This window comes from Notamacropus eugenii, chromosome 2 (genome assembly GCF_028372415.1).
Source record: "Notamacropus eugenii isolate mMacEug1 chromosome 2, mMacEug1.pri_v2, whole genome shotgun sequence".
NCBI classification, from domain to species: domain Eukaryota; kingdom Metazoa; phylum Chordata; class Mammalia; order Diprotodontia; family Macropodidae; genus Notamacropus; species Notamacropus eugenii.
Genome location: NC_092873.1, coordinates 161,984,278 through 162,000,127, shown reverse-complemented (window position 1 = coordinate 162,000,127; position 15,850 = coordinate 161,984,278). Strand labels below are relative to the sequence as shown.

General features: G+C 40.5%; 1 pseudogene; it reads right to left on the bottom strand.

Annotated features, from left to right (window-relative positions):
- Positions 1 to 12,979: 12,979 nt before the first annotated feature.
- LOC140522873 (ruvB-like 1 pseudogene) lies at positions 12,980 to 14,189 on the bottom strand (annotated as a pseudogene).
- Positions 14,190 to 15,850: the final 1,661 nt, after the last annotated feature.

The window sequence follows — 15,850 nt, the reverse complement described above, 5'->3', positions numbered from 1 at the left end:
CAATCATACTACTCTTCAGTGATGGCTTTTGTGCCATTGAACGTCACCCTCCCATGTTTAAAAATAGACTTAGTACACTCCTTGACTCGTGCCACCATTTCTTCTCAAAACTATCTGCAGGTGTGTGACATTTGTCTTGCTACCATCCCTTTTTCAAAGGAGTTGGCAGTTGGGTTGGTTTTGAATGGCCCTAACAGTTTTGCAGAAAAGACCCATCTGGCCATTCACAGTTTTGCATGTTTCTCTGTAAGTGGGCAGCTTTCCACATATGGGTTGTAAACAGCACAGAAAGAAAATTGTAGGTTGTGTGTCTGCGCACTGTCATCCTTTTGTGTTTGAAGATGAATCAGTTGTGTGAGTCAAACAGACAGTGCATCAGGAGCCTGGGACACTAGAGGGCTGAGAGGTGAAAGGAGACCCAGATGTGACCTGTGGAGGATTACTTCCTCTCTGTTCTGTTCTCTACCATTGTGGGGAGGGCAGTAAGAAGAAGTCAGTGGATATAATCCTGTAGGGGTTATTCAGAAACGTCAGTAAGCAGCCTCAGGCCTGCAGTATATGAATTGGTGGTTTAGCAAACCAGCTGGAGAACTGGGGTTGCTGCAGTGTGGAGGGAGAATCAGCAAGCTGGATGTTCTGGGAGTGCGTTGGGGGTTCAGAATGGGCAAGTGTGAATGTGGAGTTTGTGCATTCAGGTGAGGTTAGGAAGGATGATAAGATGACAGATACAAAGCTAGAAGAGACCTTAGAGAGTGTCTAGCTCAATCTACTAATTGTATAGGGGAGGAAATGGAGGCCTGAGGAGATTAGATGACTTACCTAAGGTCTCAAAGATGGGAAGCATCAGAAGTGGAATTTTTTGCTATTTATATCCAGAGAAAGAACTGATGGAGTCTGAATGCAGAGAGAAGCATATTATTTTCACTTTCTTAATTATTTTATGTTTTTTTTCTTATGGTCTGTTTCCTTCTTTTATAACATGACTAACATGGAAATATGTTTTACATGACTGCGCATATATAACCTATATCAAATTGCTTACCATCTTACTGGTAAGGGGCGAGAGAGAGAGAAAATTTGGAACTCAGAATTTTTTAAAAAAAAGATGTTAAAATTTGTCTTTACATGTAATTGGAAAAAAAACCAAACAAAAGAGTGGGATTTTCTCTCAGGTCCTTTAGCTCTTCAGTCCATAGTAACAACACAACAATAACGATGGAAATAATAATAGTAATGGTTAACATTAAGAGAAATGATTATTAAATAACAAATTATTGGGGTAATCCCTGATCTTTCCTCCAAATTTACCCCACCTAGAGCATCTTCTCTAGGTACAATTGTTGCCCCATCTAACTGGAGAACCTTACAAAGAATTTAATCTAAAGTGAATTCCAGCCCATTGTGTTTTAGTGAGACAGATCTGAGCAGAGGTGGATCCCCTTTTGTTTAGATCAGGGGTGGGGAACCTATGACCTTGAGGTCACATGTGACTTTCTAGGTCCTTTTGACCTAGTCATGCAGCCTTTTGATTAAGTTCAAGTTTTACGGAACATGTCCTTTTATTAAGGGTATTTGTTCTGTGAAGTTTGGATTCAGTCAAAAGGCCACACTTGAGGACCTAGACCTCAAGGCTGCTGGTTCCCCATGCCTGATCTAGATTGTCCTAGTCTGGATAAGAGATGAGTCTCTTTGTCTAAGAATGAATGATCAGAATGACACCCCTTAACCCCTTATTAGAATAAGCCCACCTCTCATTATAATATTCATTATCGTTAATTGTTAACCAATCAGAGTTGATCACTACCCTCAGCAACACCCACTCTTGCAAGAACATACAAGCATCGAATGGGTTCTATGGAGGGTCTTTGGCATTCCAGAATGCCACTGATCCCTTTTATTAATTATCGGTTAGCAATGACCAATAAAATGTTTAATTACCCAGAAACTACATCTCTCAAAGTTTTATCGTCACAGCATTTATATAGCACTTTAAGATCTGCAAAGCACCTTCATATATTACAACACTTGATCCGCACAACAACCCTGAAGGTGGTACTGTCATTACCTTCATTTTACAGATAAGAAAACTGAGGCAAAAAAAGATTAAGTAACTTGCCCAGGGCCACATAATTCCTTGCTGCCTCCAATTCTAGAGCTTTCTCCGCTACACTAACTTTATCATGTTGCCTCACGTTGTGGTGTTCAAAACAAGACTGATTTTATGTTTGTGATTGGCTTGACAGAGTAACAGTGCTGGTATTCCCTGACTGGAAAGATATGGACCTCTGATTTCCTCCTAGTTTCTTTTTTGGAAGGGGAGTGCTTGGGAGGCATTTTGTGTAAGAAGACTGGGTGTTGTGACTCAGGGAGTTTAAAATAAGTGGGTAAGTGAAGCAGAGATTTCTATACATTAGTCTAAGATATGAACAGTTGATGCAAGATTGAGTAGGAAGAGCATTTTAGTTTCTTCAGAACTGGGTCTTCACAGGGGAGCTTCATTATTTGGGTTAAAGATTGCTTGTGATACAATTTCCTCTTGTTAGTAGGGATTCCATCCAAATCAATTGAACAAGCATTTATTAAGCTCCTGCTATGGACTAAGGACTAAAGCATTGTGTTAGGATCTAGGGGCACAAATATCATCAAACAAAATCAAAGAACACAATAAAAACAGGTTGCTGAGGAATTCAACATGGAGGGAGAGAGAGAACTGAGGGCATCAGTAAAAGTTACCATAGGTGTTGTCAAGTGAACTGAGACTTGAAGGAAGCTAAAGGTGAGGTGAGTGCATTCCTGATATGGGAATAGCCTTTGTGCTGAGCTGTAGAATAAACAAAGAGGCCTGGTTGGCTGTAAAATAATGAGCAGAAGAGGATTAGTGTGAAATAAACCTGGAAAGTAGGCTGGAACCAGAGGACAAGGCTCTAATTGCCTAGGTGAGGAGATTATATTTTTATCCTAGAGAAAATAGGGATTCACTGAAGGTTCTTGAGCTGCATAGTGACATGATCAGACCTGCGCTTTAGGAAGTTTCATTTGGCAGCTATGTGGAGGATGGAAGAGAGAGGGCTGCGCAAAGACAACCAAAGCATCTGTTGTGTACTTCATTTATAGGGGTGATTGGCATGAATGCGCCATTGGAGTATATTTTTAGATAGCTATTTTTTTTTTTTGATTTATTAAGCAATAGTTACTTTAAGGAGAGATTTTAATGCCTTTTTTAGATTATTACACTATAGCTGAAATTCACTTTTAAGTAAATACTGAATTCACAAATTAAGAAAATATGAACTTCTATTCTATTTTGGGTTTCAATCAGCGAGTGGGTTGCAGTGAAAGATCAGTGAACCTGGTGGAATTGATTGTAATGCCTTTCAGATGTCAATCCCTGAAGGGCACTATTCCTTCTGAAAAAGCCTCATGTGAAATTTCCATCCAAAGGCTCAAGTTAATGGCCAAGGTCATTCTCCCTGGGATGTACCAGAGCAGCTGCTCCCAGTGCCCAAGGCAGAACTTGAAAGAACCTTCCTTCTACACCTTCCCTACCTTTGTCTAGACAATATTCCTACCCCCTGCCAAAGATCTACTTAGGAAATTATTCTAAAGAAAATTCCAACTCTCCTAACTAATACTAATACCCCTCCTCCCCCAAATCAAACCAAAACAACAACTACGAAAACCCAACACCCTTCTTTTTCCCCTGGAGGCTCAAATCAAAGACAATTTTCACTTTCATTTGATTTCATTGGAGAATTTAAGGACATTTGCATTAAACATCAAGACAATGGCTGAACTCTCTTTAATGTGGCTGTCACACTATTATTTTTTATTTTCTTTCAGGCCTGAATTAACTAAATTATCTGTCTGTAGAGCCTTAATTCACCCCATAATTGCTAACTGTGCATTTCACACTGCAATGTATGGCCCTTGGCAGAGCTAAGCCAGCACCCCATCTAAGGACAGAACTCAGGTGTTTAAATCTCTAGTCAGAAATGTACCTATTAGAGCAATCTGCCTCTGCTTTATGATTTAAATTAGGCACAGAAATGAATTCACTTATTCTCTCCCTGCCTAACAGATCTCTGAACCAAGCCTTACCTGAGGTAGTGGGAGAGTTTCCTGGGCTTTGGCTAGAAACCTAAACTCCTGACTCAGCTAGTAGAAGAGAGGTACTGGGAGGCCTAAGTCTAGGTGAGGTTTCTAAGAGGCTGATTGGTGAGCAACCACATATTCAAGAAAAGTGTGAGCCGTTCCCTAAGCAAGTGCCAATCTCCCAGCCCTCTCAGAGGCTTCATCTGAGAAGTTATACATTGATTTGTGAAAAAACAAAACAAAACAAAACTCAGTTACCCTGGGCGTAAGAAAACATTTTATGACTGAAATGGCACAGCACCCTGAAAGGGAACACACAGGAGGTATACTGAATAGAGGCTTGAACTTGTAGTCAGGAAGGCTTGAGTCTGAATTTTGCCTCAGATGCTTATTAGTTTTGTGACCCTGGGCAAGTCACTGTCCTCTCTTGATCTGTTTTCTTATCTGTAAAATGAAGATAATAATAGTATGTACCTCACAAAGTTGTTGTGAAGATTAAATAAAATTCTATCTATCTATCTATTATCTATTGATAAAGGTATACATATATCTCTATATATCTACATGTAGACATATGTATGTCTATATATGTATATCTATAACTCTCTCTTTCTCTGTACATACACATATGCAAACCTTAAAGTGTTATATAAATGATTCAATAAGGACACACTTGTATATTGCTCCCCCACTCACTTTTTAAAAGAAAACTCTTAGATAACATGGTAATAGATGGATGAATGGATGGATGGATGGATGGATGAATCTTCAAACAGCAGTCACAGCTGCCTCATCTCTTTTTTCTTTGTGGCTGAGCACAATCTCCTCCCCCTTCCCCATTATCTAAGTCCTAAGGAGGAGAGGAAAGGACTGAAAGAGTAGAGATAATCATATCGGATTGAATCTCAACTCTTTTTTGCTGTTTGGATGACCTTGGGTAAGTTATTCTACTTCTCTGGGCCTCAATTTCCTCTCCTGAAAAATGAAGAGTTGTACTGGGTGACTTCTAAGCTCCCTTCTGGCTCTAATCCTATGATCCAATCGTTAGACCAAGCCCTGGGGCCCCTTGTATATCTCAAAACTCCTGTGGCTGAAGACATGCACACACATACACATATGCATACACACACACACACACACACACACACACACACACCAAACCCAAAAGGAGAATATAAATAAATATCTTTTAAGAGCTTGCATAATATCAACCAATGGCAACAGCAGGTTTTTGACAGGACTGTGAACTTCCCCAAAACACCATCCTGTCAGCCTGGCAGTGATTCAGCAGCATGATTCAACTCCTGCAAGGTGGGTTGCTGCCAGCCAGAGTATCCAGCCGAAACCAAGTCCCCCCACCCAGAGCTGCCAGCCGATTAACATTTAGAATTGGGGGCTGCATCCACTTGTGAGTTGAGTCAACTTGTTATTAACAGGACTAGTTCCCCTAGAGGTAATACAAAGGAATCTTCTCTTCTGAAGCAAAGAAGAAAAATCAAAGAGGAAATGACATTTCTTCCATCACTGTTATCTCTGATTTTTCTTTTAAAAAGGGAGGGGCATTCTCCCTTTAAAAAGGGAGGGTAATTCTTTACAGCTGGCACATCATGTTAAAGGCAGAGAGAGAGAGAGAGAGAGAGAGAGAGAGAGAGAGAGAGAGAGAGAGAGAGAGAGAGAGAGAGAGGGAGGGAGGGAAAGGGAGGAGAGGGGGAGAGGGAGAGGGAGAAGGAGACAGAAAGCTTTACCCTCCCACCCACCCCCTCTGAAGTCTTCTTATAATGAGACCCAGACATCCCATCAACTTTCTGTAATCCAAATGAGGGATGGTGCCTTCTGAACTATGAGGAAATGGAACAGACATCATCAGAGGACCAAATGCTGTGGAAATAATTTTCTTAGAGTTATTAGGCTTCTCTTGTCAGAGCCACCTTTCTTTATTTTTCACTGCCTTTCTTAAAGGCAGAATCCCCTACCCCCTCCAGTTTGAGGATGCGGAAGAGCAGTGAAGGACAAATCTTAATTCTCACCCTTGACTCTAGACCCATGTACAGCACACTGAGCCTGGATGGTCCATCCCTGCAGCCATTAACTCATGATAGACTTACAGTCCATCAAATGAAATTTTCTCCAAGTAAATATCCAGCAAAGAAAAGAGGCATAACAGAATGAAGAACAGTATTCTTTGACAGCTCTTTCTCTCCCTATCTTTCTTTTGTGTGAGAGCTTAGGAGTGATTTCTCAAAACCAATTGCAGGGAGAAAGTGAGGGATGTGGTACAAAAAGGGAACATCTTCCTTTCTCCTTTCCTTCAACCTCTCAGCTACCTCATACCCTGTGTTGTTTGGAGGACTTTTGTCTGGCTCTGTTCTGTAGCCTAAAGTACTGTGCAGCTTTCTGGAGTCTCATTTTGCATAATGCCCTGGAAAATACCCCAGAGAGTATGGCTTAGTCGGACAAAATCCTGGTTTTGCAAAACAGCATTTCGATCATCTAAGACCCTCATGGGCAAATACCAGTGGCTTTAATTCAATATTTTCTCATGAAAAACTCCTATTGAAAATCTTTATCCCTGGAAAGGATTTAAACATTTGGGTAATTGCCCCCAAATTCTCAGGTGTATATGTGTGCTTGTTTTTAAATTGGGGCAGTCATGTCAGAAGGAATCCACAGTAGGAAAATTGACCCCATGACCTGTTGGAGTATATTTTATAGAATCATAGATCCAGAGTTGCGGAGGACCTCAGAGGTCAGCTAGTCTAACCTTTTCATGGTATATATGAGAGCATCGTGACTCATGAAACTTAAGGGACCATAGTAGGTCACATAGGTAGTAAATTCTCAGAGATGGGATTCAAACCTAAGTCCTCTGACTCCAAAGCCAGGGCTTGTTCCATGATACCACATCACTTCCCTTTTCTTATATGAGACATTTTGTGATTTTTCATTGAAATGGGAAGTGTTGAAAATGTGCAAGCTATTTTGAGAGTATAGTGCTAACCTCAAGAGTTAATGGGGGGGGAGGAGTGGATAAAGGGCAAGTCTTTGCATTAAAAAGACTTGGGTTCCAGTCCTGCCCTAGTGCCCCAGCCAACTCTCTGTAATGATGAGCTGCGAATTAGTTATTTAGTTGCATCCAGGAGAGAAGTTCCTCATGCCCATTGAAATCATAGGTCTGGTCCATGAAATAAAATGGCCCAAGCATGTCCTCAAATTCTGCTCATCATCTGATATCCCCACGTTATAGAGGTTGATTCAGCTGTGATGATGCACCATGCTTCATCAGTACCCTCAGTGCCCCTTGATTGGAGGGTCAGAAGGCAGAGAAATAAACTTCCTCCCAAACTTGCCAGAATTTTCCAATCAGTTTAATTTCCATCCACTCTTCTACTTGGCTTTTACTCCATGAATATCACACTTTTTAGCTTCCTTTTGTGAATTATCTTTGCCCATTTGATTTTAAACTCCCCCAAGGCATGGACCATTTTTTGTTTTTTTGTGTCCCCTGATGCTTAGCCCAGTAATCAGTATATAGCAGGTGCTAAATAAATATTTATTGCTTATTTTGTTCAATGTTCTCATAATGAGTGTTTTCAGATATGATTGACTTCTAGGAGTGCAGGAATGACTCCAGTGCCAGAAGAGTGAGCTAAAGGGTCTTGAAGTCCCTGGCTGTGGGCTGCTGCTTTCAATGTCCAGCGGCGATATTGATGGCTGCAGTGATTGTGAGTGGTACTCTCGCTGAAGATGCTACTTTCCAACGAGTCAGGCCCCCATCTTTGGCGCCTGCCAGGGTGTGGGTGGGATGGACTCTTTTCACAAGTGCTGTTCCTTTGTCTTTTGTTTTTGAAAATGTAGTCCTTGGTGTTTACTCCAGTTTCAGAAACAGTTTTTTATTTTGAAACCTAACTTCAACTCTGCGGTAATTGGTCCCCTCCTCTGTCTGTTTCAGAGAAGTAATATAGCTTCAATCCTGAAATTAGTCCTGTTTATCAGCAGTCAATATCCAGAGGAGAGAGAGCAGTGAAACCTAATAGTAATGGAATACAGCTCGCTAATATGAGCTCTCTCATCTTCGTCCCCATCATCGCATTTATTTGCAGCCTGATTCTCTATCTTTTCTGGCCTCCTGTCTCTGCAGCTGCCTCCTCTTCTCTCCTTCCTGATGGTTACAGATCTCTGCTTATCGTTCATTTCCATGCTCGGCTTTGTCTGCCTCTTTGTGTTCATCATTCTGGTGTAGGTTTCTTGGCTCTACATGGAAGCCTCTTATTTCCCAGGCATTGTCAGTGACTAGACGGCACAAGGGGCTTGTTGGAACCATTCTAGGCATCCTTTGTCTTGTTTCTTTTCCAAAGATGGCCTAATTTCACACACGTTCCAAATAAGGACTCTCTTTTCAATCTAAGCAGTCAATATGGACGTGCTATTGTTTGGGGAGGCAGCCAGATTATTATTATTTTTAAAATGTATTCACTGCATGAATTTCTCATGAAAATAAAATCCTCCTATTGAAAACCATTGCCCCTGGGAAGGTTTTAAGCATTTGGGTAATTTCCCCCAAATTCTCATGTGTATGTGTGTGTGCGTGTTTTTAAATTGGCGTCGTCGTGTCAGAAGCAATCCATAAACAATATTGATTGCACAAAACCCCAGAACTGCCAATCTCCTGTGTCTCAGAGGAAGCTCTTTCGATATCCCCTGCTGCTGCTCCATAATCTCTGAGAAGATAGACTTCAAACCACTCTGGCTGCCTCCCCCTTCCATGGGGTCCTGAAGTAGCATGTCACTTTGCACTCACATTTAACAGGTTTCAAGCTTCACTGGGACTCTACCTACATTTTTCTCAGTGATAGCCCTTTGACAGCTTTAAAAAATGGACCAAAAAAGGGGAAATAATCTCACACATGGATCCAACCAGCTCCTTTTTGTAACTCAAGCAACAAAGACAAGTGTGAATGAAATAATACACATTCTAATCCAGGCACAGAACATGAAATGCATTGGCTTCGCCTATTCCACTTGATGTGATCATCAAGTATGATTTAGGTCTCTAATAAATTAAATTGTTTGGAAACTTGGTTCATTGCTCACTTCTCCTCCCCACTCCCCCATCCCCCCCAAAAATCTATGCAAGCCTGAATTGCTTAATGATATCTTTCCTTCTGATCCCTGTTTTGTCTTTTGGCTAACTTTGCCTAATGAGCCCTATGATCTTGGAGGTTAATTTGGAATCACAAAAATATCACACTTCTCGTTGGAATACCCATATTTGTATGCCTTTCATTTAGTTCTGTAGTCCTACCTCATTTTCCTTCTTTCCTTTGGTGCTACCAAGTAGGGGTCATTGTATTCCTGGAAACCTGCTGCACACAGGAACATTTCACATCTCAGAAATATCTCAAGCGCAGGAGGGCTAAGGTTAGCTTTTGATATGAAGTTTCTTTTAGGGAGCTATCTGTCCTGTAACCCTTTGGAAATCTCTGTCTCAAGACCCATCAACCTGTGGGTTTTCCCTGTCACCAACACACATAGAGACATATACAGAGACATGCATACTCTATCAGGCATTTCTTAGGATGGAAATTCAATCCGAAGTTGAAAAAATGGGAAGTTAATGTATTGATGAGCAGAAACTCCATAACTCCATCCTAAAGCCTACTGAATCCTAGTGATGATGTTTTAATGACGGGCGGGCTGCCTTTAGGACAGCTGCTGCAACGTTCTGCTAGGCTAGAAGCTGAATCTTGGATGAAAAGAAACTTTGGAATGACTCACACATTTTACTAATTTATAAGTGCAGTCTTCCTTGAAACCCCAATGTACATACCAGAATCCTGATCTATGAAAGTGAATAGAACCTTGAAGTCAATGAAAACAAGAGTTTTGTTCACTGAATATAAAATCCCTAGCTTATCTCTTTTTTATTTTATTTTGTTTTATTTTTTTACCCTTCCCACATCTTCCAGGTTTTTATTTTCTTTCAATTTCACATGAGGGACTATACGAAAGCCCAAAGCAAAAATCTGATTTCTGGAGGTTTGTATAGCAACAAACAAACAAACCCTTATCTGGACAGCTTACCAGAAAAGGCTCAGTGCTGAAATCTGTTTCAAAACAGTGTCAGTCTACTTGAGTGGGCATTTGGGATTTTACCCGATGGCTTGCTGAGGGAGAATGGAGAAGCAACAGTGAGAGAGGAATTCTCTCTTTTTCTATTTATCTACGAGCTGAGGGGCTTGTATTAGATGAGTCAATTCTAGCTCCAGATCTATGATTCTATGATAGGATTCTTCCACTTTAGCAGTCTAAGGCCTTTAGTTTTCCTCCTTATCCTTTCTTGTATCTCTTTATAGTTGTTGAGTCATTTCAGTCATGCTGAACTCTTCATAACTCCATTTGGTTATGGTTAAGAAGACTCCACTTGGGGTCCTCTTGGCAAAGACACCAGAGTGGTTTGCCATTTCCTTTTACAGTTCATATTACAGATGAAGAAACTGAGGCAAACAGGATTGAGTGACTTTCCCAGGGTCACACAGCTGCTAAGTGTCTGAGGCCAGATTTGAACTCTTGAAGATGAATCTTCCTGATTTCAAGCTCAGTGCTCTATCTACTGTACCATCTAACTGCTCTGTATCTTGAAGGACCCATATATACACTACCAAGGGTTGTCATTGCAGATGATCCAAGAATCCACCACTCATTTTTCCTTAACACCACACCTTATTCTCTAATTCAGTGCTCTGCTATTTTAAAAATAGAGTCAGGTCACATATAAAATCAATTCTACACTTCAGCATATCAAAATCAGGTTTAAGAACAGACTTACTAAATGCTTGTGCTTATGGGAGCACCCTCTGATCTTTTGCCATGTCTAATGTTCTTATCATAACATCTTTGACAGAAAAAAGCGTAACTCTAGTGAGGCTAACAAGCTAACATTTTCAGTTAGTGAGAGTGGGAAGGTGGGTTCCATTTACCAAAGAGAAAGTTATATTTGGTTTAAAATGCAGCAATTGCAGTGGAGTGGGCTGGGTGTCTTCACTGAGTTTTTCTTGTGAAATTCAACAAAATCTTTCTTTCACTCAGTCAGCAAGTCACAATAAAGGGGGCATTTTTGACAAACTTGTTAGAGTAAGATGATTATCTTAGATGTTCACTTATTCATTCAACAAGCTATTATAGAATACCTACTGTGTGCCAGGCACTTATCCCAGTATCATAGGATATAGAAAGTATGTGTAGATTGTGGAGTATTGCATATATTGTCAGACACAGCTGATGTGTTGGTTGTTTTTGCTGTTACTTTTTTTTCCCTTTCTTTTTTCTTCTTTTATTTATAAGGAATGATTCCCTGGGCAGGGGAAGGGAAAAGATATATTAAGAAATGAATGCGATATAAAAATAAAAGATATCAATTTTTTTTTAATAAAAGGAAAGCATACTTAGACCAAGGTTAATAAAGACAGATGGGCACCCATGCAGTGGTGTTTTGGGGTCTCTTGCTGAGACTAAAAGGAGTTTTGCACAATAATTAGATGAGTCAGTTAATGCTAGCAACAATAGGCCCTTAAAAATTGTTTTTTAGGCCACAAGGAACAGCATTCAGTAGCACATACAGACCTGGTCTTGGACTAAGGAAGACCTGGGTTCAAGTTTCCCTTCTGATACATAATAGTTGTGTGACCATGGGCAAGTCATTTAATTTTTCAGGGTCTTAGACACCTAACTAAGATTCTAAGATAACTAAATTATAGAATAGGTACAGATCTGCATTTGTGGGGGAGCCCCCTCACTGGGAGTTTCCTATTCCATAGAAATCAGAGGTCCAGATTTTTTTTTAAAGAGCGAAATGTCAGGTAGCTAAATTAATGCCAGGGCAATTAAATGGTGTAGTGGATAGAACTCTAGCTTTGAAGTTAGGAGGATCTGAGTTCAGATTTGACCACAGACATTTGACCCTGGGCAAATCAGTTAATCCTGTTTGCTCAGTTTCCTCAAATGTAAAATGAACTGGAGAAGGAAATGGCAAAGCACTCCAGTGTCTTTGCCAAGAAAACCCTAAATGGGGTCACAGAGAGTCAGACACAACCGAAACACTCAACAACAAACTGATGCCACACTAGGGGAGCATTACAGGTGAATCAGGGGCTGAAAAGGAAAGATGAGACAGTATGATATAGTGGATAGGACACTGGATTTGGAGTCAAGAAGAATGAAGTAGAAATCGTGCTGCAGACACATTACTAGTTGTATGATCCCGTCATATCATTTAATTTCTCTCAAATTCATTTTTCTCATTTGTAAAAAGAGAGGTTCAGTCAGACTCTATAGCTTATAAGATCCCTGCCCTTTCCAGACTTAAATCTATTGCAGTAGAGAAGCATCCATTTCCCAAATTGGGTCTGGGATAGACACCCCCACAGGCAGATGGGGAAGGGCATGAAAGGGATACAACTAGAGATGTTACTGAGGAATCTTGGGAGTGACAGTACATAATGGTCTTATAAGAGACTGTTTCTGGGACTTGATACATGTTTATAACAAGCTCTTACTGAGATTTCTGGGTCTTTTTTCATTCCATGCATTAAGACAGCTCAGGTATTTTACAGGGAGTTTTTTTTAAAACTAAAAAGATTTATTAGAAGATATTCTGGGTGAGGTTTGAAACACAGCAACTATGGGAGAAGATATGATAACTTTTAATTAATTGTTTCACACAAAACTGATAATATAACTAATTGCTCATAACTTGGAACACAGACATTAAGTCCAGAGGTTCCTCTGTTCCGGTAATAGCCTTCCTTACATCTTGCTGTTTTAGCAGGTCAGGGTACATTTTTGGTGTCTTTCCATTTCAACTCAAAAGGGTCAACATGCCACCATCATTTTACTTTATACCCTTATCCTGTTGATCAGCTAGGATTTGGGCTGAAGACTTGGCATCATAGAAGAGTTCATTAATTTTGTCAACATGTTCTTTCTTGATACTCTTTCCCATTGATCTTTTCCAGCAGGTTGGCTGGAGTCAGGAGCTGCACTGAATATCCTAATGTTGTCTTGGTACTAATTTTTTCCAGGTGGTTCAATGTTTCCTCACTGATATTAATCCCTTTTGTCTGGGCTTTGATTCTTATTAATCTGTTTCATTTCTTGTGGGGTGTGGATGTTCATCATTCAGTCCAGAAGGTCAAGGGAAATTCTAAGAGGAGAGATCACATCCTTAGTACAACTGACGACATAGATGCTCTGGTTGGAAGAAAAATGATAATGGTGGTAATGGAGGATTCCAAGGCGTAGTGCAGATAGGTGAAGCATTCAATGTCCAACGTGTGCACCTTGTTGACAAATAGCACACCAGACACTAACTCAGCTATACCTAGGTCAGTGAACTTGTTGACCATCGTGTTTATCTCCCCTTCCATCTTGTCTTTGATTTCCATCTTTGACTTTGTTAAATGGCCCATCATGGAAAAGATGGCTTGCCCATCCTGGGGACTATCGTTGGCAACATCCAAGTCATGGAGGGTCACAACCTGAATCATTTATTTTCTTTTCTTTCTCTCTTTTCCTTCCTTCCTTCCTTCCTTCCTTCCTTCCTTCCTTCCTTCCTTCCTTCCTTCCTTCCTGCCTGCCTGCCTGCCTGCCTTCCTGCCTTCCTGCCTTCCTGCCTTCCTGCCTTCCTGCCTTCCTGCCTTCCTGCTTTCCTTCATCACCCTTTGTCAAGGGAATCCATTCTTCTGCTTTGGGGTCAAATTTGGTAGCATAGGTATCACACCTGCCTTGACTCTTCACAGTACCATTGTTTGCTTATATGTATATCACATCTCCAGGCTCCACTTGCTCTTCCTGCAAACTTTCAAAATGCTGGCATCCAGTTTGATATTTTTTGCTGTTTTCAGTCTTATAATTACATGGCTGATGGCTTTGCCATATCCACCCATAAAGTTTTCAGGCTCAGATGGAGTTAGCTCTGTGACTTCATCTTCATAAACTTCCATGATTTGTTTTATCCTCATACCAATTGCCATTTTGAAGTTTTCCATTGGAACTTCTGTCTTCTTAATTTCTGCAGAGAAGACTTTACTTTCATGGAACATGCCTTCCTACCTAACTCTTGGCTAGGGCTATCTTGCCAGTTCCAAGAGATCCTGCCAACAAAACAGGTGGATCTGATTGGTTTTCCACCCCAGAGGTTATAGGCAGGGAGGTCAGTCAGCTAGGAAGTTGAAAATTTCTAGCTTGGAGGGTCCAGATACAGGATTATCCCCAAAGGGGAAAGTTAAGGCTGGAGGGAGAAAGTACTGGGCACATAAAGAGTGTTGACTAAGGCATAGACAGCTTATTGGACAGAAAAATTATAGACTGGAAAAATCAGGTTCCCCCCCCTTCAGCCCCCCCCCACTTTAAAGGGGTAATCAATCTAGTATCTGAATGTAATTGAAAACAATAATGAATTTGAGGAACCAAATGGCGTCCATTCCAGAGCAAGCAGATTAAGTCTTTTAGATGATTAGGGAGCAATGTACATAAAAGATCTAAATCCAATTGTGTCATTATTTTAAAAAAAAACATGGAGTGGTGGTCCATGCTTGTAACCACTGCTATTGGGGAGACTGAAACTTTTGTATTACATGAGTTTGGGAGTCCCAAGTTGTAGTAGGGTTGTTACTAACTGGGTATCCTCACTAAATCTGGCACCAATACAGTCACCTCCTGAGATCAAGGGGTGACAAGGCTGCCTAAGGAAGGATGAACTGGTCTAGGTTAGAAACAAAACAGGTCAAAGTTTCTTTGTAGATCAACAGTGAGGAAGAGTTCATGAATGGATGCTGAACTTCTAGCCTGAGTGAGATAGGGACACCCACTCTAAAACAAAAACTAAATGAACGGATGAATGAATAAATCAATCAATTAATTAATAAAGGAATGAATGAAAAGTAATGAGAGCTTCAGTTATACGAAACCAGCTAGTTGGATTTGATATGTGAAAATTCTGTTTTACAAGATGAGAACTGAGAGACCATTTCCAAGTATTCTTCACTTGTGGTCCATGGTGATAACATCTAGGCCCCTATTGGCCATGGTCAGAATGATGGACAAGGATTAACTCACATTTTGTGGCTTCTCAATCTGAATGCCCAGCATCATTCACCCTTACCTCTCATATAGGGCTCACTGTGTCTAGACTCTGAAACAGTGTGTTAAATGACACCCTTAAAACTTTCATCCTATTAGGACAGCAGAACTAGAGATATTCAAGCACTTGCTTCTATAGGAGGAGTTTTTAACCTGGCATCTCTGAATTTAAAAAAAAATTATAACTATTGTAATATAACTTATTTCCTTTACAATCTTATGTTTTTAATTTTAATCATTTAAAAAAATTATTCTAAGAAGGAAGTGGTTGTTGTGTTCATCCTTTATTTTCAAAGAAGACCATGACATCAGAGAAATGATGGCATGACTTGCATTTAACTTTGATTTGAGTGAGTGAGGGCTGTGCAAGGTCACCAGCCTCACTTTTTCCTCTTGAGCCATCTGGGTCCAGTGACCAGATATTCCTCAGGTTGACTGGAGATGGCCCACTATGCAATGGGAGACCTTGGACTTTTCAGGTACACACTTAGAGGGGGGTAGTGCCCATTGAGTGAATAGCTGTCTTTAAGAAGTAGTCAGAGAATGGCCCTTTTCATGAACAAAAGAAAAAAATAACTAAATCAAGCTGCAAGGGAAACAGAAACTGTTACTATTGATAATC